Source organism: Schistocerca serialis, chromosome 7 (genome assembly GCF_023864345.2).
Source record: "Schistocerca serialis cubense isolate TAMUIC-IGC-003099 chromosome 7, iqSchSeri2.2, whole genome shotgun sequence".
Taxonomy (NCBI): Eukaryota; Metazoa; Arthropoda; class Insecta; order Orthoptera; family Acrididae; genus Schistocerca; species Schistocerca serialis.
In genome coordinates this window covers 81,492,722-81,518,474 of record NC_064644.1, presented here as the reverse complement: position 1 = coordinate 81,518,474, position 25,753 = coordinate 81,492,722, and the positions used below count along the sequence as shown (strand labels likewise).

Here is a 25,753-nt window from a genome sequence, read left to right as displayed (position 1 = left end):
TACTTGAAAACCACATACGCTAAATAATAATCATATCATCATATCGTTTGTGAATCATAGCCTGTTTCTATGCGACTCACACTCAAGTTGACGAGCCAAAGTCAACCATTTTATGAAACCCATACAAAGAAAGAGCATGGTGTAAATCCATACAGCTTGTTGCGACCATACGAAACTACTGTCATCAGCTCATAACTGTGGGTTCTTTGATTGCTCTGGGAGAAGGCCCATCACACTACAACATATGAAATTTTAATTCACTTTATTACGAAAATGAATAAATCATTTACTTAACTTTGACGCACTTCTTGCTGCAGTGCTGTACAATTTACGACTGTCACTGGCTAACATAGCCTCAGTTGATGCAATAATTAACAATCTGTTCTTTTTACTAAGGTACAAGTTCATCAGACAATTAAACAACTCGTTGGTACTACACTGTCACGTTGACTCCTTCAAATGAGACCATGAACTGAGGTTGAGCTCTTGCAAGACCAACACTATATTGACCTCAGCGTGAGGGCGCTGCTATGCTGAGGCAGAGGCGTGGTCCACATTCTCTGGAAGATACCGTGCGACTAAATTCAGATCACAGATTCTGGCAGCTGACAAAGTCACAAATCGAACAACCACAATCGTGCGTCGATTATCTGTATATTGAGCATGTACATAAACTTCATAAGCATATCACTCCCATTAGCGCAAAAAAAGGTGACTATGCTCCTGTCTGAAACACTATGAGTGAAAGGTGGGATAGCAGCTCATTCTACCATCTTCAGCGCCTTTAAAAATTTTTCCGAAAATTTTGGCATGCGAACATACTCGCGCTCTTTTTAACATGCAACTCATCTCTTATTCCCACACTGTAACTTGATCACAACCACTACCCAATCGCTGTATGTCACTAATACCCACGTACTCTAACTTTCCCATTCTCACACCATTCAGCCCAGCTGAACGTTACTATCTCTTGTCTCCTGACTCACAGCCGTAGTCTCCTTCATCCTATCCTACCCACTTCTTCTTTCTCCTTCTATTTATTTCTGTCCTACTGGCACAGTCTCCTTTACTCCTCTCGTGGCACTGCTCTGACACTGTTAACTATGTTCCACTGCAACTGTGTCTTCATCCAGTACTTATTACTTTCTTGTGTGTTTCCCACTAGCAATGTCTCCTTCTTTCTCAGCGTGAAAAACCTTTTAAAGGTGCTGAGGAAGGCAGAATGAGGGCTGGTACCTTAGTTTCCTGGAGTATTTTAAACGGGATCATAAACGCCTTTTCTATGCTCTATCGGAGCGTTTTTGCCTGGTTCTCTTTCTCCCTGCCACAGCAGAGCATGTCATTCAGGTGAAGGAAGAAAGGAAGATTATTGTTTAACGTCCCGTCAACATAGAGGCCGTTAGAGACGCAGCACAGGCTCGAATTGATTCAAGAATGTCGGAAGTAATCGGCCGTGACCTTTCAAAGGAACCATAGCGGAATTTGCCTGCAGAGACTCAATGACATAATGGAAAGCCTAAATCAGCATGGTCGAACGCGTTTTGAAAAAATGGTTCAAATGGCTATGAGGACTATGGGACTTGTCATCTGAGGTCATCAGTCCACTAGATCTTAGAACTACTTTAACCTAACTAACTTAAGTACATCACACACACCCATGCCCGAGGCAGGGTTCAAACCTGCGACCGTAGCGGTTGCGCGGTTCCAGAAAGGAAGCGCCTTGAACCGCTCGGCCACACCGCCCGACGCAGGTTTGAACAACCGTCCTCCCGAATACGAGTCCAGTGTACTAACCACAGCACCATCTCGCTCCGTTTACTCATATGAAAACAACTTTATGGATCAGTAAATTTTTGATAGTTTGCTTATGTGAAGTCGAAGTAACGCATAACCAATTTTACACCTTAGATCTGAGTTTACGTGCATAACAATTTTGCGTGTGCTTCAGTATTACAACGTGGGGTTCCCAAAATCCTACTGGTGACAACGGAGGCAGGTATTTCTCCGTAGCAAGTCGTTTTATAAACTACGCTTTCGCCTCATACCTGGTTTTACATGCCTATTTTACGTGCATAAGTAGAGTAACTCTGAATCTCTGTATCTCGACAACGCATAAACGTATCGCGAATGTTTTCAACGTTATTCGAGATCGGGATCTTAGGAATATACATACAAGCTTCAGCTGTTTGCTGTGCTTAGCGGTCTTGGAATATGTGTTTCAGTTTTGGCCCGAAAAAATGGTAAAAACATTTTTGGGGGTTTTATAGGGAACTTCCCGTTAACTAATGGTGCCTTAAAGCTCACCGTAGACCTCATCAAATACAAGAAGAACCGATTTATTTGCTCCACTTGCCTAAGCAGGATTAAGTGTGTAACATTCATACTTTGAACTTTACGCTAGTGACATTAAGACGATCCTTCTGTTGGATATTCGAATGGTTCCTAGCCCAAGGGCCATCCACAACACTTGACGCTACATTTCTGTCACCAACATAACTTGAGTTACGGGCCCCGGAAGAATCCCGTTTTTATACGCGGCGTTTTGGAACATATTAGGTAGCGCTTGCCCATTACGTGCGAAATTCTGAAACTACAGGTGTGAAAGGACAGAACTATCAGACAGCGAGGTCAGAGTAGTTGTAAGATTACTGTAAACTATTTTTATTAAAAGGCGCAGTATGACGATGGCCGTTAGGTAAAAGCTGTTTCCATTCAAATTTGATTCGTGGCCGCCTGGTCGCAGAAAGAGTGAGGGATATATATATATGTATATATATGTGTATATATATATATATATATATATATATATATATATATATATATATATGTTTATCTCCGTATTCTCGGTGGCACCACGTGTGGAGAAGACAAACCTAGAGCTAGAAAGGTCCTCGCTCCAGCCATAAAGACGTAAAAGCCGAAGGTCACTGCAGCTTCCCTTCAAGGTTTGCAGTATGAAATATGCTCTTAGACGTAGAAGCCCACCAACCAGGTAATGTGGCCGCAGACACCACAGTCCATCTGATGCGTTCCTCAGTTGTATCTCAGAGGCTTCTCTTGCGTCTACCGTGGCTTGTTCGTCCTTTGGCAACGTGAACATCGGGGGAGCAGTCCACCGGTATGCTCGATAACAGTTACCTTGGAGTCAGACTCGCAGACTTCTGCCTCACTTTTAATTCGGTCGCGTTCCGAATATACAGGGTGATTCAAAAAGAATACCACAACTTTAAAAATGTGTATTTAATGAAAGAAACATTATATAACCTTCTGTTATACATCATTACAAAGAGTATTTAAAAAGGTTTTTTTTCACTCAAAAACAAGTTCAGAGATGTTCAATATGGCCCCCTTCAGACACTCGAGCAATATCAACCCGATACTCCAACTCGTTCCCCACTCTCTGTAGCATATCAGGCGTAACATTTTGGATAGCTGCTGTTATTTCTCATTTCAAATCATCAATGGTGGCTGGGAGAGGTGGCCGAAACACCATATCCTTAACATACCCCCATAAGAAAAAATCGCAGGGGGTAAGATCAGGGCTTCTTGGAGGCCAGTGATGAAGTGCTCTGTCACGGGCTGCCTGGCGGCCGATCCATCGCCTCGCGTAGTTGACGTTCAGGTTTCATAACTAACCTTTTTCGTAGGACTCTCCATACAGTTGATTGTGGAATTTGCAGCTCTCTGCTAGCTCTGCGAGTCGATTTTCCTGGGCTGCGAACAAATGCTTGCTGGATGCGTGCTACATTTTCATCACTCGTTCTCGGCCGTCCAGAACTTTTCCCTTTGCACAAACACCCATTCTCTGTAAACTGTTTATACCAACGTTTAATACACCACCTATCAGGAGGTGGAACTTTATAGCTCCCTTAATTCGCCGACAGATAGTGCTTAGCTCTGCCTTTTGTCGTTGCAGATTTTTAAATTCCTAAAGTTGTGGTATTCTTTTTAAATCACCCTGTATGGTATTGACTGACGCCACAGGTGGGGCCACGGGAAGCTAGGGTAGACCCTACGACTTGCTTCCCATCTGCGTGCTGACGATAAGGCGGTAACTCCTATGGTCTGACCAGGCCCTTGCAACGAATCACTAGGGACCTCATCGGTAGTCAACTAACACCTTTCTCTCTCTGCACTGTTTTCCGCCGAATACATTTGAACTTACACCATTTACTTTGCTTCCTATGTGAGCGTAGTAGTTACTTGCTCTGCCGCCATCTTGTTCCGTTTCAACATGGTAGAGCCTAGACTAAGTGTACTTGCCCATCCCTCTAACATTTTTTTTTTGTTCAAATATTTCCCTTGTAAAATGTAGCAATTTCCACTAATACTGCAGTATTGTGAACTAGTGGGTGTTATAGTGGAAAGACTGCCGCAAATTTCATTTGCGTTGAAGAGGTAGTTAAATTAAAAAATTTCCAAAAACTATTTTTTATCTGTAATAATATCACCTGCCTCAGTATATTCATATACACTCCTGGAAATTGAAATAAGAACACCGTGAATTCATTGTCCCAGGAAGGGGAAACTTTATTGACACATTCCTGGGGTCAGATACATCACATGATCACACTGACAGAACCACAGGCACATAGACACAGGCAACAGAGCATGCACAATGTCGGCACTAGTACAGTGTATATCCACCTTTCGCGGCAATGCAGGCTGCTATTCTCCCATGGAGACGATCGTAGAGGTGCTGGATGTAGTCCTGTGGAACGGCTTGCCATGCCATTTCCACCTGGCGCCTCAGTTGGACCAGCGTTCGTGCTGGACGTGCAGACCGCGTGAGACGACGCTTCATCCAGTCCCAAACATGCTCAATGGGGGACAGATCCGGAGATCTTGCTGGCCAGGGTAGTTGACTTGCACCTTCTAGAGCACGTTGGGTGGCACGGGATACATGCGGACGTGCATTGTCCTGTTGGAACAGCAAGTTCCCTTGCCGGTCTAGGAATGGTAGAACGATGGGTTCGATGACGGTTTGGATGTACCGTGCACTATTCAGTGTCCCCTCGACGATCACCAGTGGTGTACGGCCAGGGTAGGAGATCGCTCCCCACACCATGATGCCGGGTGTTGGCCCTGTGTGCCTCAGTCGTATGCAGTCCTGATTGTGGCGCTCACCTGCACGTCGCCAAACACGCATACGACCATCATTGGCACCAAGGCAGAAGCGACTCTCATCGCTGAAGACGACACGTCTCCATTCGTCCCTCCATTCACGCCTGTCGCGACACCACTGGAGGCGGGCTGCACGATGTTGGGGCGTGAGCGGAAGACAGCCTAACGGTGTGCGGGACCGTAGCCCAGCTTCATGGAGACGGTTGCGAATGGTCCTCGCCGATACCCCAGGAGCAACAGTGTCCCTAATTTGCTGGGAAGTGGCGGTGCGGTCCCCTACGGCACTGCGTAGGATCCTACGGTCTTGGCGTGCATCCGTGCGTCGCTGCCGTCCGGTCCCAGGTCGACGGGCACGTGCACCTTCCGCCGACCACTGGCGACAACATCGATGTACTGTGGAGACCTCACGCCCCACGTGTTGAGCAATTCGGCGGTACGTCCACCCGGCCTCCCGCATGCCCACTATACGCCCTCGCTCAAAGTCCGTCAACTGCACATACGGTTCACGTCCACGCTGTCGCGGCATGCTACCAGTGCTAAAGACTGCGATGGAGCTCCGTATGCCACGGCAAACTGGCTGACACTGACGGCGGCGGTGCACAAATGCTGCGCAGCTAGCGCCATTCGACGGCCAACACCGCGGTTCCTGGTGTGTCCGCTGTGCCGTGCGTGTGATCATTGCTTGTACAGCCCTCTCGCAGTGTCCGGAGCAAGTATGGTGGGTCTGACACACCGGTGTCAATGTGTTCTTTTTTCCATTTCCAGGAGTGTAGAAAGTTTCGGCAGAAACATCTGCAACATTACGAGACGTCCAGCGATGTCACATTCTATTGTGACCGGAGAATTTCCTTGGAGGTAAGAAAATGCTTATCTGAGAGTGGAAAAGGAAGCGACGGGTAGGGAAAGACTAAGCTCGAGATTTACATTTTCCCGGCTGCGGCCGCCGGCTACTGTAGTCACTACCGTAAACGCAGGCGCCGGTCTTCCGGTTTCCATGGGCGGGTGCTGTTCTCCAGCCTGGAGATAATGGGCTGGTGATTCCCTAACTTTGCTACGTGGGTTGCGATGTGAGCCGACCATGATGTCTTCAAAGGCAAGTGATTTCTATAGCATGGCTAGTGTCTGCTAACTTCCTCTGGGAAAGAAACTTTCGATATTGTTGGCAGGAAGCGGCACCTTACATAATATTCGTTTTTACTTTTAAAGAGTTCACTTAAATATTTCATAATAAAATGAAAAAGTACTTACAGTAAAGTCTAATTCATTACTTGAAGATCAAGAAGTTTTTCTTCATGTTGAAAGTCGCACTTTTTCTTGTAGAGACAGTGTAATTTCATAAAGTAACAGAAATTCAATTTCCGTTTTCGGTGTCGAGTGTGTCTTTTCTTTCGATAACTGAAGCCAACTTTCCTCATTTTCTGTTGTTACTTGTTTTGAGTGTGTGTGTGTGTGGGTGGGTGGGTGTGCGGCCGCGTGCGTTTTAACGAACTCCTTTGTTACTCACATTGGATGATCGTTAATTGCAATAAATGTTCATGGAGTAATTAAATATTATTGGCCGGGTCTAGTGGTAGTTTTAAAGAAAAATTACTCATCTGGTTTTTGAGGATCTCCTTCAATCCGTTGCTTGAATTTCTTCTGTCTTGAACCCACCTTCTCTCGTAGGTCTGTAAACCTCATAGGTTGACGTGTTTCTTTGTATAATATAGACAACAAACTGATTTGTATGTAATTTTCATTTTTAATAGTCCTAGATGTCTTGCTGCCATCAATTTACAATGTTCACTCAGTGAAATACATTCCATTTGTATATAGCTCCAGAAAAACCTTATACCTATCCTTCCTTCCTTCCCTCCAGACCACATACAAGCAAACCGTACCCAGCATCGCTCCAAACTGCATCAGTAAAGATATAATCATACTAAGATCGAAACATAGAACATTAAATCGAAAATAATTAGCAGAATATGAAATTCACACAACAGCACAATAGAACAATTATGATAACATACATTTACATAAACAAAAATATATACTTCTGTAGTACAGTAGTTTTATGAAATCAGTTTTTTAATCACAGGGGTTAATTGTGTTAGCAAGACATACACTACTATACAGTCGGAGTTTATAACATTACAAATAAGATCGAAAAAAGGATAAGATCGTAAATTTGAGAATATACATGTTCCAGGCGGATTATTGCACATTACAGCTTGAACTTGTGTGCATAAAAATGTGAGATAGACTTATAAATATCTAAAACAAAGAGAGGAATGGGATTTGTGATCACCTAATGAGATGTTTGCCGACTGTGAAATAAATTGTTGAGTTGCTTGTCGTATTCACTCTGCCATTAACAGACGTTTCTTTTCTAACTTCGTTTCGCATATATGATGTTAGCAGATGTCTTTCATTATTTATACTTGATAATTTCATGTCTTTTTCTCTCGTAGTTGAGAAAATACTCACAGGTCAACGCGTCCAGGTGAATAAATAAAAACCATAATTAATTCATAGCATGCTAAAAGGCGTTTCCTTGCTAACTAGCATAATTTATGTACAGTTGCTGCGAAAAATAGCTCCCACAATAGACTTGATATGTCACGATTTTGAGATCGTGTGTTGCACGTCCTTACTAAAGCGCTAAGCAGTGATTTCGAAAATATTTATAGCACTTTATTAACCTTCAAAGTGGTATTCAGCGAACTTGGTAGATACCATACAGACGAGGGAGAATTTCTTGATATGTACGTCATCATGTGCCAAGAAGCGAGACGCACTTGTCCGTTCTCCTTCACTTACGTCCATTTTTAAAAAGACTGCTGGTAATTAACTTCACAATAAACTACGTCGGTTACGATAAGTGTGTTATAATTTTTTTAACACACGTCACCGCTGTCTCTGTCTGAAATTGCCACTCCGTTTCATTGCAGTTATTAGCTTTGGTTACTCATGTTATCGTACTATTAAGAATGAAAATCGTGCACGAATGTTATGCTAATATTGTCTGCTAAATTGTTCATAATGTCTTTCCTACCGACCAACTCTATTAACATTAATAAGAACATCTCTTAAATGATTCATGTATAACTGCATGGATATACTCCAGCAAGATCTAGGTTGGTGTGTGGAAAGGTCATTTTACAGTTAACATCTGTACTTGATACATTAGCCAAGAAAGCCAGAAGAAAATCTGTGGGAAGCCAAAATAAATTTGTAAGCAGGTGTGTAGTCAGGAAAATGCTTACCAGCCGGATAGAACTTCAGCTGGATCTCAGGTTACCAGCCGCCCAACACTGTGTGAGTGTGGAGAGATACGGACGAATGTAAGTATCAGTGTTTATGTTTCCCTATTTCTTCTAAAGAGGAGGAGCTGTTTAGGGCAAAAGAAAATGCGGTAGCAGTGGCTCATTTCTAGGCAAAGACTGAATTCAGTTTGATGTGTTGAAACACGTATGTAACGCAGCAGCGATGGCGAGGCATTGTAGCATCTGTGACCAGAGAGTATGCGCTTGACCGCGCGAGTGTTGCGAGCGGTTCTCAGTCAGTCAGTAGTCGTTGCGAGTCTGTAGCTCTGTCTAGTTGAGAGCAGTACTCAGTCTGTTAGTAGCTGTAGGCCAGTTCAGTAGTAGTCTTTGCGAGTTAGTTGTCGCTAAGTAGCAGCCCAGTGCGGTTGTGTGATGTAGGCGGTCGGCAACAATGGTCAAGATGAGGAATAAGGTATACTGTTAATTAATATAATCATTAGATAATGAAAAATTTTATTTATTGTAATTATTCTCCAACAAGTCTCCCAATAATAATTTTTTATTTCAAAAGCATTTTTTCAAAAGTTTAATTTTTTTTGAACTAAAGATCTCGTTGCACTTCCCATTTCATTCCACTTCTTTTGAAGAAAAAATTTCACTAGAATCAAAAAAAAAAAAAAAAGGAGAATATTATTATTTGCAATGCAGTTCCTCCGAGCGGTGCGCAGTAACAAGAGCAGATATGTGACATCTATTTATTCTGAGGTAAGACTTTAATTCTGATTGTTTTACACAGGGCCAAAGACCGATATTTCGGTTTAATTGAATTTCCTTATCACTGAATGGACTTTAAATTTTGTTAAGGATTTATATTTGAGTCAGATTGCGTATTTCACATTTTTGTTGCCATTTTCAATACCTCTCATTGTGGGCGAGGTTACGCATAGAGCAATGTCCATTAGCATTTCTAATTAGTATCGTCCTTTTTCTTTTAAAATTTTTGTAGGGAGGTTACACTGGCTCCGCATTTCTATTAACTATTGTCCATTATATTTCTTATAAAAATTACGGTGGGGAGGTTACACTTGGCGACACCCAGTCCAGGATCATATTTCGTTGAGAGTCTTTTGAGCAACAGTCAGATATCTGCTCTTATTTGCTTAGATATAATTAGGATTTAGCGCAACGCTTTTAATAATATTGTGACTTTCTTTCTACAGGTCAACGGCAATTTGTTGCTCTGTTGTATTTGTGTGTTGCTTTTGCATTGTGGTGATTTATTTTGTGAAAAATTTTGACTTTTGTAAAAATGCCGCGAAAGACTGTGAATAGTGTATCGCGAGGTATTATGAATGAAATTACCGACTCAAACAACTTTATCGATAGTAATTGTGATACGCAACGTAATGATGACAATCCTGCGTCCACTAACAATCAGTGCATTCCAACCACTAATGATGACTTTCACCTTAATGATGAACAAACGAACTCAATTGTCTCGTCTATTAACTTGACGACAATTGATGACGCGGAACGCTCTATAGTAATGAGCGCTGCCGAGCTTAACACACCCGATTCAGAAAATCCAAGTAATGTACAGACAAATTTGTCTAATGAAAATGAACAGGATACACAAAGTACGACGGATTTATTTAATTCCGAAATAGTGAGTGACAGTGTAGGTCCGACTGATAATCCTTTTTGTAAGTTACGGAATGACCAAATGGTCACACAGAACGTGACAATTGCATGTACTCCATCACAGAGCACTGAGAATGCAACTGCTACTTGTGATGTGAATCAATTTATGGCAATAATGCTACAGTTTAAGAACGACCTTACTGCAAATTTCAAACAACTATTTAGTGAACAGAACAAGAAACTAGACAAACTTATTGAACGGATCGGACAACAGAGTGAAAGTTTCGACAACCATTACAAACAACTTAGCGAAACAATTGATAAAAGTTTCGAACTCACAAACGAAAAACAAGACGATCTTAAAGAACAGAACAAACAAGTTAGTGAGCAGATTACAGCTGTTACCGTGCAATGTCGGGACAATAAAGTACATTTACGTGTAGATACTAAGACTTGTGCTAATAACAGTAATGAAGAAGTTGGCACTGTTGCACAAGAATTAAGTAGCACACTTGTAGACACAACAGAATCACATAAAGACGAGATTATTTCAGTCACCAACACGTCACAGAATCCGCCAATTTGCGAACATTTGTCAGACTTACGCAGCGCGTATAATGTGAGCAATTTACAGAGACTACGAGAATTAAAATCCGAAAAGCCACGCGACTTAAAATCTGAAAAGCTATGCAACTTGAAATCCGAAATGACACAGACGAACAGATTCACTCACAAACCCGAACGTGTTTTCAAATTCAATGACGAGAACGTAGATTACGAGCAATTTTTATCCGCCAGAAAATGTAAAGAACTTAATAATGACAGCGTACAGGTACACGCTTTGAGCTGTATACGACAATTTATTTTTGTACTTTCACCGCTATTACCTGTAATGCAGAAACTAGCTTTGAACCAGATGCGACAATTTGCTATTGCATTTTCATCAGCATTGCCTGTAATGAGGAAACTTGAATTAACATGGTTACAACAATTTGGTTTTGGAATTTTACCGCCATTGCCTGCAACGCAAAAGTTAAAATTTATTTCCAGTGCGTAAAAGACCTCAGGGGATTCATTACGCTTTAATGAATATGTGCCGTAGCGAGCATAGGGCCCCGAGCTGTAGTAGTGCTATTTCATCTTTAGTTTTCTGCACTGCTGCCTTCTCTTCTACTATCCTTTATATCTATCCAAACTGCTCTTTAACTATTGCTCTACCTAGCATTAAGAAACAAGTAACGAAAACCGGATATGAGAAATATTTTACCGAATGTGACAATTTTCAGTAGGCACTCCCGTAATGACAACTACCGCCGTAATTTTAATTACAGATAAAATCGTAATCATCAGTATGTGTAAAATTATCAGCAATAGGAACCATATTTTTGTAACAATAGATGTTTTTTCACTACAATAGCATGAAAGTCAACCGCTTAGCATACCTAACCAACAATGCAGTCTACAAGGTTAACCAAACTTTAATGTTTCGCCGCGTGCATGTATAGTCTCAGCGCCAACAAATAGTAACGCATGGCAGCAAAGAAATAACTACGTACAGACAACACTCTATTTCAATTCCTATCGCAATACACCGTATAGGAATGATTATTAGGACAGACGTAAAAAGAATGATGAGCACAATTTTCAGCGTACATTTAATAACAGTCGATCTTATGAGCAGCAACAACATCAGCAACAACAAATAATCATGAATGGAACAGACAATAGGTGTCATCCATAGCGTAACACGTCAGTAAGAAATAACAGAACAGGTCATGTAGTGGATATGCCACAACATTCGCCCGTAAATAATAGCACGTACGACAGAATTTAACCAGATACAGCACAGATTGCATACTACAGTAACGCAAACATTACTTTTGACACGCAGAATTTTGTTCACGAGAATGTTATTTGAAACATGCTTTATTGAATGCTCTACTTTTATCGCACCCAGATCTCACCAGAAATTTTTCCATTGCCACTGACAGCTCTAACACCGCTTTAGGCGTACACATTTTCCAGGAAATAGAAGAAGATGGTTCTACAGTAATTAAAAACATCGCATTTGCAAGTCGCATTTTGTCACCTGCTGAACGAAATTATTCCGTCACAGAACTTGAAACATTATGTGTTGTATGGGCTTTCACGAGATTTAGGCACTTTCTTTACGGCAGACATACCACCGTTTACACTGACCATAGAGCAATACAATTTTTACTTTCAGCTAAATTTACTCACGACAGATTAAGTAGATGGAAACTTTATTTACAGGAATTTAATTTTACAATAGTTCACATTCCCGGTACACAAAATGTTATAGCAGACGCACTATCGCGTTCTCTCAGTAACAATCAGCAAGACGTAGCAACCAACTTCTGCAAAGCAAATTTCAGTGTCATGTACATTCAGCAAGTTGCATTTGAAAATTTTATTTCATCGTCATTACAGGACATAGCACAAGAACAAAACAAAGACAATGTGTGGAAAGAAATTAAACAGCTTTGGCAAGATAGGAAAAATGTTACGATTAGAAACCACTACACTGTACGCAATGACATTCTGTTTCGCCGCTCTCATCCTGACAGCAACATTTGGCTATTATGCATTCCTGACGAACTGGTTAACAAACTAATTTGGTACACTCATTTAAGTTACGCACATTACGGAGCACGAAAATGTTTTCTTATACTGAGACAGAACTGTTATTTTACCAACATGGAAAAACGTATACGACGAGTTCTAGCGTCTTGTAAAATTTGCCAGAAAGCTAAATCAGACACCACTTCACATATTCCTCCTTTATATCCCATTATACCTGTGAAATTAAGACACATGGCCGCAGTAGATATTTTTGGTCCGATTCCGAGAACTAACAGAGGTTTTTGCTACATTTTTGTCGCTGTTGAGCTCACTTCAAAATTTGTTACTTTCACTCCGTTACGCAAAGCTACTGCTAAAACTGTTTCGAAAGCATTTGTAAAACATTTTCTATTTCATGTAGGGCATGTAATGAAAGTAATTTCTGATAATGGATCTCAATTTCGTAGTAGTGTATGGACACGCATGTTACGAGCCAGAAACATTTCTCCGATTTATATATCCAAGTACCACGCTTCTTCGAACCCTTGTGAAAGATTAATGAAGGAAATTGGTAAGCTGTGCAGAATATACTGCCACAAAAGACATATTGATTGGGATACACACATACTCTCATTCCAAGATGTAATTAATTCCATTCCAAATGAATCCACTATGCTATCTCCGACTGTTATACTGAAAAACGTTGAACCACCGAACAAAATTAAAGAATTAATAGACTTCCCCAAAAATCGTCGCCTACGACACCACGAAATAATTGACATTGCGCTGAACAACATCAAACGTGCCGCAGAGCGCCGGAGAAGACAGCAAAAACAGGTTTGTACACGCCGCGACTTTCACGTTGGACAGAAGATATTAGTACGTACACACTATTTATCCAGCAAATTAAAAGGTAAGTGCAGTAAATTTGAACTTCTATACGCAGGTCCGTATCGGATTCGCAGTATCCCTCACCCCAATGTTGTACACGTCGAAACTTTGAGAACCAGAAAATCGAAAGGCAATCACCATATCTCAAACATTAAACCGTTTATTGAGTGAAACCACTGTATGATTCAACACACTATGACGCCATTTACTAATGCAATTAATTCACCTGACTACATATTGATGATTATCGTATTTTTTTCTTGGCAAGTGCCCGGCAAGGTAAGGTTAGCAGGTCGCTTTTCTTGTCGTTACACATCAGACCATGCATATTTTTCCAGATGAATTTACACATTTACGACTATTTCTGCAATTATATTTATGTGACTACTTATTGATGATTATCGTATTTTTTTCTTGGCAAGTGCCCGGCAAGGTAAGGTTAGCAGGTCGCTTTTCTTGTCGTTACACATCAGACCGTGCACATTTTTCATTTTTTTGTGTATATGACTGTACTCCAGTTTTGTTTGTATGCACTATGAAATAGTTAAGATATAACACACACCAGTCGACTTTGACATTTTTTTTTTGCCTTATGACATCTCAACATCGTGACTGTTTCACATTTTTTTTGCTACTGCATTGTATTATTCTGTGTACATTTTTTGCATCTGAACACTGTCAATGTTTTTGACATATTACGTTTTCTGTCATGTTATGCTGTATGGTTAATTGTGTCTCCATAAACCAGTCATTATTTAGTGGGTATAGGATTTAAATGCAAGACATTAATCTTTGTTCATCAATTTCAGAAAGGAATGATGATTCTAAGAAATAAATTTAACATAAATGGGAATTTCACCTACGGAATAAACGAAAGGAGATGCAATAACTTTATGAGGAAGAGTAAAGGGATCAGGATTAACAAGCATTAACAAGACTATACTATACTCATCACAGAATAGCAGTCTTAACTAATTTTTTCTTTCAGAATACAAGGTGATTGATGCAGGCTGTCAGAGAGAACTACACGTCTTAGTTTTAGTGATGAAATATGCTAGAGATAAGGAATAGTTGTATAATGAGTAATGAAGTGATTTTTTTTGCAGATGATAGTGAATACTGATGAATAATGATGAAGGAAATGGTATTATGAATAATGAAGTTTTTCTTTACAGGTGGTGATAATAATGAAGTTATGATAATATGGATAATGAAGTGATGGATAATGAAGTTTTTTTTCTTTACAGATGAGGATAATGTTGAAGTAATGTATTTATGCTACGTAGTTATTTAAGTATTTGTTGCAGTTTGCTTTGACAGCAGGTGTTACATTGCATAATAGGATGACGGAAAGTTTTGGAAAGGACAGCTATGGAACACATTTTATACACATTTCACTACTTGTTAATTCGAAGTTCACTACTTTTCAGCATAGTGTGCGTTTCTTCTTTCAGGTCAATAATCCGTTTTTGTATTTTTTCCAGGAGAAGTTTTTCATGACACTTACTAAACCTGTTACTTATTATACCTGTTCTAGTACTTGCATTTTTATATTTTTTTTTTACCCATTTGTGTTTATCATTTATAAATGTGATCACATGTACTGCCTTGTTACATAATCTTGCTACAGCTGACTCATGACGAATGACGTTACCTATCCTCATTTGCAGCAATAGGTCAAAAGCAAAAAGTATTATGCCTCAGCAATTAATTATCGATCCCAACGCAATGCATTGCTACCAAAAAAAAAAAAAAAATGTATTACCAGTCCCACATAATGTCACTAGTTTATGATAATTCTGAATAACACTGATCAACTCTGAATAGCATGTCACTCGAGTAATGACCTCTTAATGAGACTATATTCAAAATAATGCTTTGTCACTAGCTAATAACTGCCACTGTTTATTGTAATGCCTGTGATTACTAATGATTTGACTGTAATTAACTGATTTTTAATAATGACTTTGTAATGATCTGAATAATACTGAATGATGAACTATGTTTTATTCTATTCAATACTTGATGGCCACTGAGTGCCAATAATTAATGTCAATCAACGAAATTGTTATTAATTATGCCATTAATTAACTCTTGTTTTCAATGTTCATACTTTGTATTTGGAAATGAATGTGACTGTTTCATAATGCTTTGTAATTAGGAAAAGACTAATGATTCTTAATAGATTGGAATGACACATAATTAATTAACTATGGTACTGTTTAATAATGCTTTGTAATTAATTAAGGCTAATAATTCTTAGTATATTGAAATGACAAATGATTAATTAATTAACTGTAATTAGACAAATGATTAATTAACGACAAATGATTAATTAATTAACTGTAATTAGACAAATGATTAATTAACGACAAATGATTAATTAACTGTAATTATACAAATGATTAATTAACTGTAATTAGACAAATGATTAATTAATGACAAATGATTAATTAACTGTAATTAGGAGAAGGTTAATGATTCTTGATTATACTCTGTAACTGAAAAGAATGCGATTATTTCATAATGCTTTGTAACCAGGAAAAGAAGGCTACTGATTCTGTATAAAACAATTAATGAACATTTTTCTGTAATACTACATACTTGGTACAGAAATGTTCAATAACTGGGCTATGAATGCCGCGAACTATCAATGAAGACTGTAATTGTCAATATTATGTGACTTGATGTCCTTCACCTCATAAGCTGACTACCCTGACTTACTGCAATGTCCACTTGTCCTGTTTATCCCAGTGATCATGGAGCACTATATTTGGTTTTGCACTAATTCTACGTTGGTGTGCCTTGTAAGAGTGTGGTGTTGACACGACATGCTGTCCACCACCATGAGTGATGAAGACATTATTATGGTCCCACTGTTTGGTGTACCTAATGTACTGCCAAAATGAAAACATGGAACATTACTACGACAGTTCAGTGTCTTGGCTACACTGATAAATTCTGATGGGAAAAGAACTTCAAGTTGTGTCACTTGGTGTTGTACTACTGTGGAAAGATATGGACTTTCAGAGCAGCTGTGTGCAATCTAAAGTGCTACAACCATGATGCAATCCTTCCCTTTCCTATCCTGATTCTTGTCACATAAAGAAAAAATTTTTTTTTGGTAACATCATTTATGTTCATAGGTTATACATTTTTCGATTCGCTAAACTCCAGTGTGAGTACACTTATGTCACTGGTCGACATGATGTTTGCCATTATGTTTATTTGTTGTGAAAATACTAAAGACATTTTTCAGTGCATGTGCACTTTGGACATGAATTTTTTTGCCATTATGTTTATTTGTTCTGAATATGCTAAAGATATCTGTCAAAATTTGTATATACTTTTCTGATTTGCTACTATGTTTTATACTCACATTTTGTCTTTGTCTGATTTCTTGCCAGTCTGTTTATTTGTTCTGAATATGCTAAAGAATTTTTTCAGTGCCTGTGCACTTTATCTGTCAAATAATTTGTATATACTTTTCTGATTTGCTACTATGTTTTGTACTCACATTTTGTCTTTGTCTGATATATTTTGTACTTAGTGCGTGTGCACAACATTTACTTTATGTACTACATCTAATTATTCTTGCCAGTCTGTTTATTTGTTCTGCATATGCTAAAGAATTTTTTCAGTGCCTGTGCACTTTATCTGTCAAAAAGTTTGTATATACTTTTTTCTGATTTGCTACTATGTTTAGTATTCACATTTTGTCCTTGTCTGATATATTTTGTACTTAGTGCGTGTGCACAACATTTAAATATTCTGTAAGTTGTAGGATTTTGTTACTTAGAGAAAAATTTTGCCGCGCTTGGCAAGTCCAAATGACTCACCATCGCTGCCAAATTTTTTCCCCCCGAGTGGAGGGTTATGAAACACGTATGTAACGCAGCAGCGATGGCGAGGCATTGTAGCATCTGTGACCAGAGAGTATGCGCTTGACCGCGCGAGTGTTGCGAGCGGTTCTCAGTCAGTCAGTAGTCGTTGCGAGTCTGTAGCTCTGTCTAGTTGAGAGCAGTACTCAGTCTGTTAGTAGCTGTAGGCCAGTTCAGTAGTAGTCTTTGCGAGTTAGTTGTCGCTAAGTAGCAGCCCAGTGCGGTTGTGTGATGTAGGCGGTCGGCAACAATGGTCAAGATGAGGAATAAGGTATACTGTTAATTAATATAATCATTAGATAATGAAAAATTTTATTTATTGTAATTATTCTCCAACAAGTCTCCCAATAATAATTTTTTATTTCAAAAGCATTTTTTCAAAAGTTTAATTTTTTTTGAACTAAAGATCTCGTTGCACTTCCCATTTCATTCCACTTCTTTTGAAGAAAAAATTTCACTAGAATCAAAAAAAAAAAAAAAAGGAGAATATTATTATTTGCAATGCAGTTCCTCCGAGCGGTGCGCAGTAACAAGAGCAGATATGTGACATCTATTTATTCTGAGGTAAGACTTTAATTCTGATTGTTTTACACAGGGCCAAAGACCGATATTTCGGTTTAATTGAATTTCCTTATCACTGAATGGACTTTAAATTTTGTTAAGGATTTATATTTGAGTCAGATTGCGTATTTCACATTTTTGTTGCCATTTTCAATACCTCTCATTGTGGGCGAGGTTACGCATAGAGCAATGTCCATTAGCATTTCTAATTAGTATCGTCCTTTTTCTTTTAAAATTTTTGTAGGGAGGTTACACTGGCTCCCCATTTCTATTGGGTATTGTCTTTTCTTATAAAAATTTCGGTGGGGAGGTTACAGTGTGTGTGTGTGTATATATATAAATTCATTTTTATTTCCTTACCTGAAATTGTAAATGTATGGAACACTACGTGTATGTTCCTGACTCGAGTAAATAAATACCACAATAACAGTAAACTTGTCCCCAATCACGACAGTGCTAATTAATGTCGACGATATAAACTTCATGGTTTTATCACTCTTTACACTCCCGTCATTAAATTTACTGCTTCCTTTTCCCGCGCTCTCTCGCTCTCGCGTCCTTCAACCTTAGCATCCCAGAAACCCATTACAACGCCTGTAAAAAGCAGACAATGCTGACATAAACGTAATGTAGAACTCGCTGAATATCACAATAAAATAAAAGCAAGAAACTGGATAAATAACCGACACGCGGCTCTGATAAAAAAAGCACAAACACTGCCGTAATAAGTTCGGGTTCTTACCTATTTGTCCTTTTCTTATTTGCTTTTCTTTTTTCCTTTTTTTTTCGAAACTGCAAATCATTTGAACAAACTGATCTCTTCGGAAATAATCCCTTGGATACCATCACGACTGGGGTAAAATTTTGATGAATGTTCAAATGGCTCTGAGCACTATGGGACTTAACTACTGTGGTCATCAGTCCCCTAGAACTTAGAACTACTTAAACCTAACTAACCTAAGGACATCACACACATCCATGCCCGAGGCAGGATTCGAACCTGCGACCGTAGCGGTCGCGCGGTTCCAGACTGTAGCGCCTAGAACCGCTCGGCCCCACTGGCCGGCTTGATGAATGTCACAGTATCTTACTCGTAATAGTGTTTCTCCTCCTTTTCAGTAACGGAAAGCTTAGCAGCACCTTCATCGAATACAGTGGAGTGAATCATCACCGCCCGAGAGTGGCACCGAGGTGGTCGTCAACCACACGACCGTCGACTACCCTTTGCGATTACTAGGAACAACTAGTTTTGTATAGCGTCCAATGGAGAACAGTTACCCACTAATGCGAAAACTTCGTTGGACGTAGTGATACCTCTTTAGCCACTTGGCGAATGAGATTACAAGAGCGTCGTTTTTTGCGACCAGAATCTATTTGCATAATAGTGCCCTGGATTACAGACCGCATCAAGTTGTACAGTAATGTTCCAACATTTCAGCCACTATAGCGAGTGCCTTTCGTCAGGGTGTTAAACCATGGCCGGCCGCGGTGGCCGTGCGGTTCTAGGCGCTGCAGTCCGGAACCGCAGGACTGCTACGGTCGCAGGTTCGAATCCTGCCTCGGGCATGGATGTGTGTGATGTCCTTAGGATAGTTAGGTTTAAATAGTTCTAAGTTCTAGGGGACTGATGACCTAAGATGTTAAGTCCCATAGTGCTCAGAGCCATTTGAACCATTTGTTAAACCATGTAAAATAAAGCGATGTAATATTTCCTTCTTTTCTTAAATTGTACTCTTACTATCATGACAAAGTGTATTCTTGCAAATGTATGATACCCTATGTAATTAATTATTGATAACTATATCGATATCCAACAGGCCACAATCAATTGTCAAAAAAGAGACAGTAGAATCTTTTGGGGGAAGTAGCTACACGTTTTACTAACTTTCGCTTGTAATATAGGATGACATGGACGTCGGTATGTGTTTGGTTGTCCCGTAATTGCATTCTCACTGTATAATTAACTGATTGACTGCAAACGTGTCTACAATTATTGCGGTATCCTACTGATTGAACGCATACTTTTTATGTTGGATATTTTCTATTTCTAGCAAAGATGTTCAAAAGCCAACAGGACGATCGTGTACCGTGTTTCGCTCTTTAAACATTTCATTTCAGTTAGAGCGCGCATCTGCCACCTCGAAGTCCGGATTAGTATTAATACCGGTATTTGAAGTGGAATTTAAGTTAACACTTTTTATGGTCAACCTGCTTATCGAACAATGGTACGTTCTGAAACAACAGCGACCTGATGCGAGGACTATTCGGAAAGTAAGGTCCGATCGGTTGCGAAATGGAAACCACTGCGAAAATCAAAAATGTTTTACCTGAAACACTTTGCTACACGTTCCAGCTGCTTCTCTACACAGTCGGCGCTCCGACTTAGACATCTGGCGTAGCGTTGTACCAACTTTCCAATACCTTCTTGATAGAAGGCAGGCACCTACTCTTTTGGCTACTCCTCTGCGCTGGTCTGCAGTTAGTTGTCTGTGCCAAAATGTCGTCTTCATAGCCAGCGTTCATGTGAGTAGAGGTGAACATCAGAGGGAGCCAAGTCCAAGCTATATGGTGCGTGATCAGACACTTCCCATCGAAAAAGCTGCAGGAGCGTCCTCACTGTTGTGGGCGTTTTTACGTGCTCCCTGTGTGCTCAGAACTGAAAGGAGCGGCGTGACGCGATCGACAGGCATACTGGAGACACTGCCCAACACATCTGTGCGAAGCTCCATTGAATTTTCTCTGTGGTTTCTATTTTGCGACCTGTCGGCCCTTACTTTCCGAATAGCCCTTGTACAATCATCGAATAAATCAAGGCGATAGCTATTTTGTCAGTCAGAAGTGACTTCAAAAAAATCATGTGGCTCTGAGCACTATGGGACTTAACTTCTGAGGTCATCAGTCCCCTTGAACTTAGAACTACTTAAACCTAACTAACCTAAGGACATCACACACATCCTTGCCCGAGGCAGGATTCGAACCTGCGATCGCAGCAGTCGCGCGGTACCAGACTGTAGCGCCTAGAACCGCTCGGCCACTCCGGACGGCCAGAAGTGACTTCAGCTCCGGGAGAGTCATTTGGTGATTAAGTGTTGGAATTTAAGCTCAGGCAGTTTTGCTACTGTACTTGTCACGTTTCGTTTGTACGGAAAACCTTTACTTATGCTCTGCATACCATTGAGCAGATTTAATTATCTCCACCATTTGTATTTGACCTTTATTGTCAGACAAAGGTAGATTACATCTTGGAACGGTCAGTCTGAGGAATGCTGCATATAGCAGTGATTGTAACGTTGGTATATCATTCCATAGTTTGACACGGTCCGCAACCCACAAAAACTGCAGAGAAAATGATGTACTGTTTGCATTTTCTTTTTGCTCTTAGACCTAAGTTTCTATGCAGGTGTTTTGTGTGTATGTCGGTATAAGTGTGATCCGATGCGGCACTTACATCATAATTTAATTAGTATAGTAACTGCTTCCAATCTGCAGATATCAGGGGGTAGCTAAGTGGATAATGTCCGAAGGCCATAAAAAGATCATTTACACTGAAGAGCCAAAGGAACTTGTACACCTGCCTAATATCGTGTAGGGTCCGCACGTGCACGCAGAAGCGCCGCAACACGACGTGGCATGAACTCGACTAATGTCTGGAGTAGTGCTGGAGGGAACTCACACCTTGAATCCTGCTGGGCTCTCTATAAATCCGTAAGAGTACAAGGGGATGGAGATCTTTTCTGGACAGAACAGCACGTTGCAAGGCAATAATGTTCATATCTGGAGAGTTTGGTGGCCAGCAGAAGTGTTTAAACGCAGAAGAGTGTTCCTCGAGCCACTCTGTAGCACTTCTGCTGGAATTGCCCAAATCCGTCGGAATGCACAACGGAGCCGGCCGGAGTGGCCGAGCGGTTCTAGGCGCTACAGTCTGGAACCGCCCGACCGCTACGGTCACAGGTTGGAATCCTGCCTCGGACTTAGATGTGTGTGATGTCCTTAGGTTAGTTAGGTTTAAGTAGTTCTAAGTTCTAGGGGACTGATGACCTCAGACGTTAAGACCATAGTGCTCAGAGCCATTTGAGCTATTTGCACAACGGACACGAATGGATGCTGGTGAACAGACAGGGTGCTTATTTATCTGTCGCCTGTCAGAGTCGTATCTAAACGTATCAGGGGTCCCATTCACTCCAACTGCACACGCCCCACACCTTTACAGAGCCTCCATCAGCTTGAACAGTGCCCTGCTGACATGCAGGGTCCACAGATTCATAAGGTTGTCTCCATACCCGTACACCTCCATCCGCTCGATACAATTTGAAACGACCAGGCAACGTTTTTCCAATCATCAACATTCCAATGTCGGTGTTGACGGGCCCAACCGAGGCGTAAAGCTTTGTGTCGTGCAACCATCAACAGTGCACGAGTAGGCCTTCGGTTCCGAAATGGTTGGCACGCTGACAATTGTTGATGGCAGCACTGAAATCTGCAGCAGTTTGCGGAAGGGTTGCACTTCCGTCACGTCGAAAGATTCTCTTCAGTCGTCGTTGGTCCCGTTCTTGCAGGATCTTTTTCCGGTCGCAGCGATACGGAGATTTGATGTGTTACCAGATTCCTGATATTCATGGTACACTCGTAAAATGGTCGTACGAGAAAATACCCACTTCATCGCCAGCTCGGAGATGCTGTGTCCTATCCCACGCGCGCCGACTATAACACCACGTTCAAACTCACTGAAATCACGATAGCCGGCCGAAGTGGCCGTGCGGTTAAAGGCGCTGCAGTCTGGAACCGCAAGACCGCTACGGTCACAGGTTCGAATCCTGCCTCGATCATGGATGTTTGTGATGTCCTTAGGTTAGTTAGATTTAACTAGTTCTAAGTTCTAGGGGACTAATGACCTCAGCAGTTGAGTCCCATAGTGCTCAGATCCATTTGAACCATTTGAAATCATGATAACCTGGCATTGTATCAGCAGTAATTGATCTAACAACTGCGTCACAGAGTTATTGTCTTACATAAGCGTTGCCGACCGCAGCGCCGTAATCTGCCTGTTTACATATCTCTGTATTTGAATTCACTTGCCTGAACCAGTTTCTTTGGCGCATCAGTGTAAAATAACTTCAGTCGCACATTTTATTTAAGGGAGGGCTACCCGTAGTTTCGAGAGTAGCTTACAGAGTCGTGCTTTAGAGCCTATGGTAGGTGCTTCACAGAGACTTCCTTGATGGTTTGTGCGTCCAGAAAGGCAACATTCCGCACGGACGGACGGCCGCCCACGCGGGTGTTGACCGTTCCCACGGGGGAATCCTATCGCTGACGGGGAGGGGTTGCACGTCGGGCTGCGGCGCTGACAGAGAAAGGAACGCAATTAAGATGTGGCGGCAGATACGAGGGCGGCGTGGCGGACCCCACAACCCTTCCCTGTCTGCGCTGGCTGCGCCGTCACTATCCGCGGCCGCTCCCTCGTCCACGAGATCACCGAGGGGGCCGTCGTTAAATAACTGTCAAGGAGAGTGGCCGCTCTCTTGCAAGACTGTTGTTGTTGCCGACGTGGTCTTCAGTCAGAAGACGGCAGTGTAAGTCTCTAAATCACTGGATAACTACTGCAACCTGTGTCAGTTTGGTCCTGCTTGCTGTATAGTCACGTCTTTGAATAAAACGTTCTCGGTTTTCAAGCCGCGTCAATCCGAAAAAATCCTTGAGCTTTCTATGACCATCTCCGCCATCGTCGTCAGGAGTTCTGACTGCCAGGGCTGCTACCGTAGCAACCCTGGCAGTCAGTGAACTCCTGACGACGGCGGTGGAGATGATCATCGAAAGCTCGAGGATTTTATTCCAATTGACGCGGCTTGAAAACCGAGAACGTTTTATTCATGTATGGCATCGTGAAAGACACCGAGGACACATACTCACAAGTAAGTGGGCTGTTTAGGTTTTTATGTAGGTAACGCCATGTAGCGCTCTATATGAAAAAAGTAGGCTGTTTAGGTTTTTATGTTGGTAACGCCATGTAGCGCTCTATATGAAAATCACTGACTGTGCTGTGTGCAGTCTGAGGCTGGTCGGCATTGTTGCAATATTTGCTATTGTAGTGATGGTCAGTTGGATGTGAACAGCGCGTAGCCGCCAGCAGTGGTGGATGTGGGGAGAGATGGCGGAGTTTTGAGAGCGGATGATCTGGACGTGTGTCCATCAGAGACAGTAAATTTGTAAGACTGGATGTTATGAACTGGTATATATATTACGACTTTTGAACACTGTTAAGGTAAATACATTGTTTGTTCTCTATCAAAATCTCTCATTTGCTAACTACGCCTATCAGTAGTTAGTGCCTTCAGTAGTTTGAATCTTTTATTTAGCTGGCAGTAGTGGCGCTCGCTGTATTGCAGTAGTTCGAGTAACGAAGATTTTTTGTGAGGTAAGTGATTCATGGAAGGTATAGGTTATTGTTAGTCAGGGCCATTCTTTTGTAGAGATTATTGAAAGTCAGATTGCGTTGCGCTAAAAATATTGTGTGACAGTTTAAGCACAGCATTAATAATTTTTCTAAGGGGACGTTTCAACGTCTTTGTCTCTCTCCAAAAATTGTACTCCCATGCTCCCTCCCTTGTTAAGTGATTACTCCTTGACGTTTAGTACATCCCTTCTTTTAATCAGGTTGTGTGACACGTTTCTTTTCTCTCTGATTCTAAGACATACTGAGCCGGTGGTCGACACTATTGCAGCCGACCGCGGTCGTGTCGAAGATACCACGGGGATCGGGTGACCTCTTCGAAACCTTATCTAAGGAGTGCGGAGTAACAGATACGCAGCGATCGGAGGTGGACGTTCCGACTGGAGCGACAGAATTGTGTTTACGATCCGCTTAGATACAAATTGCAACGGCCTTGCCGCAGCGGATACACCGGTTCCCTTGAGATCACCGAAGTTAAGCGCTGTCGGGCGTGGCAGGCATTTGGATGGGTGACCATCTGGGCCGCCATGTGCTGTTGCCCTTTTTCGGGGTGCACTCAGCCTCGTGATGCCAATTGAGGAGCGGCTCCGGTCAAAGAAAACCATCGTAACGACCGGGAGAGCGGTGTGCTGAGCACACGCCCCTCCTATCCGCATCCTCAGCTGAGGATGATACTGCGGTCGGATGGTCCCGATGGGCCACTTGTGGCTTGATGACGGAGTGCTTTTAGATACAAATTGAGTCGAGGGCAGGCTACTAGCTGTCGGCGAATGGCACACGGTTTCTGTACCGTCCAACAGTACCACGTTCAGCTGCAGTGCTGTAACGGGTTCCTGGTTAATCTTTGCTGATGCTGCAGTGATATTGGAGTGCTTCCCGGGCGGGAGCAACATTCTCCAGATGTGCTATGGCGTACGAATGAGCTAGGTCTGTTGCTATTACAAAAAATGTCGGGAATCCGATATACCGATAATTAAAAATATCACTAGCGTATCCCAATACATCGAAAAACATATCTATATATCGACGGAAGAAATATCAGCGTATTTGCAAAATACTGACATGAATTCTTTACAGAAGAATGTAAAACTGGTAGAAGCCGACCTCAGGGAAGATCAGTTTCGATTCCGTAGAAATGTAGGAACACGCGAGGCAACACTAACTGTCCGCAGCTCGTGGTCGTGGGGTAGCGTTCTCGCTTCCCACGCCCGGGTTCCCGGGTTCCATTCCCGGCGGGGTCAGGGATTTTCTCTGCCTCGTGATGACTGGGTGTTGTGTGATGTCCTTAGGTTAGTTAAGTTTAAGTAGTTCTAAGTTCTAGGGGACTGATGACCATAGATGTTAAGTCCCATAGTGCTCAGAACCATACAAAGCTA

General features: G+C 41.5%; 1 pseudogene; it reads left to right on the top strand.

Annotated features, from left to right (window-relative positions):
* Nucleotides 1-24,800: 24,800 nt before the first annotated feature.
* Nucleotides 24,801-24,918, top strand: LOC126413700 (5S ribosomal RNA; annotated as a pseudogene).
* The last annotated feature ends 835 nt before the right edge of the window (nt 24,919-25,753 follow it).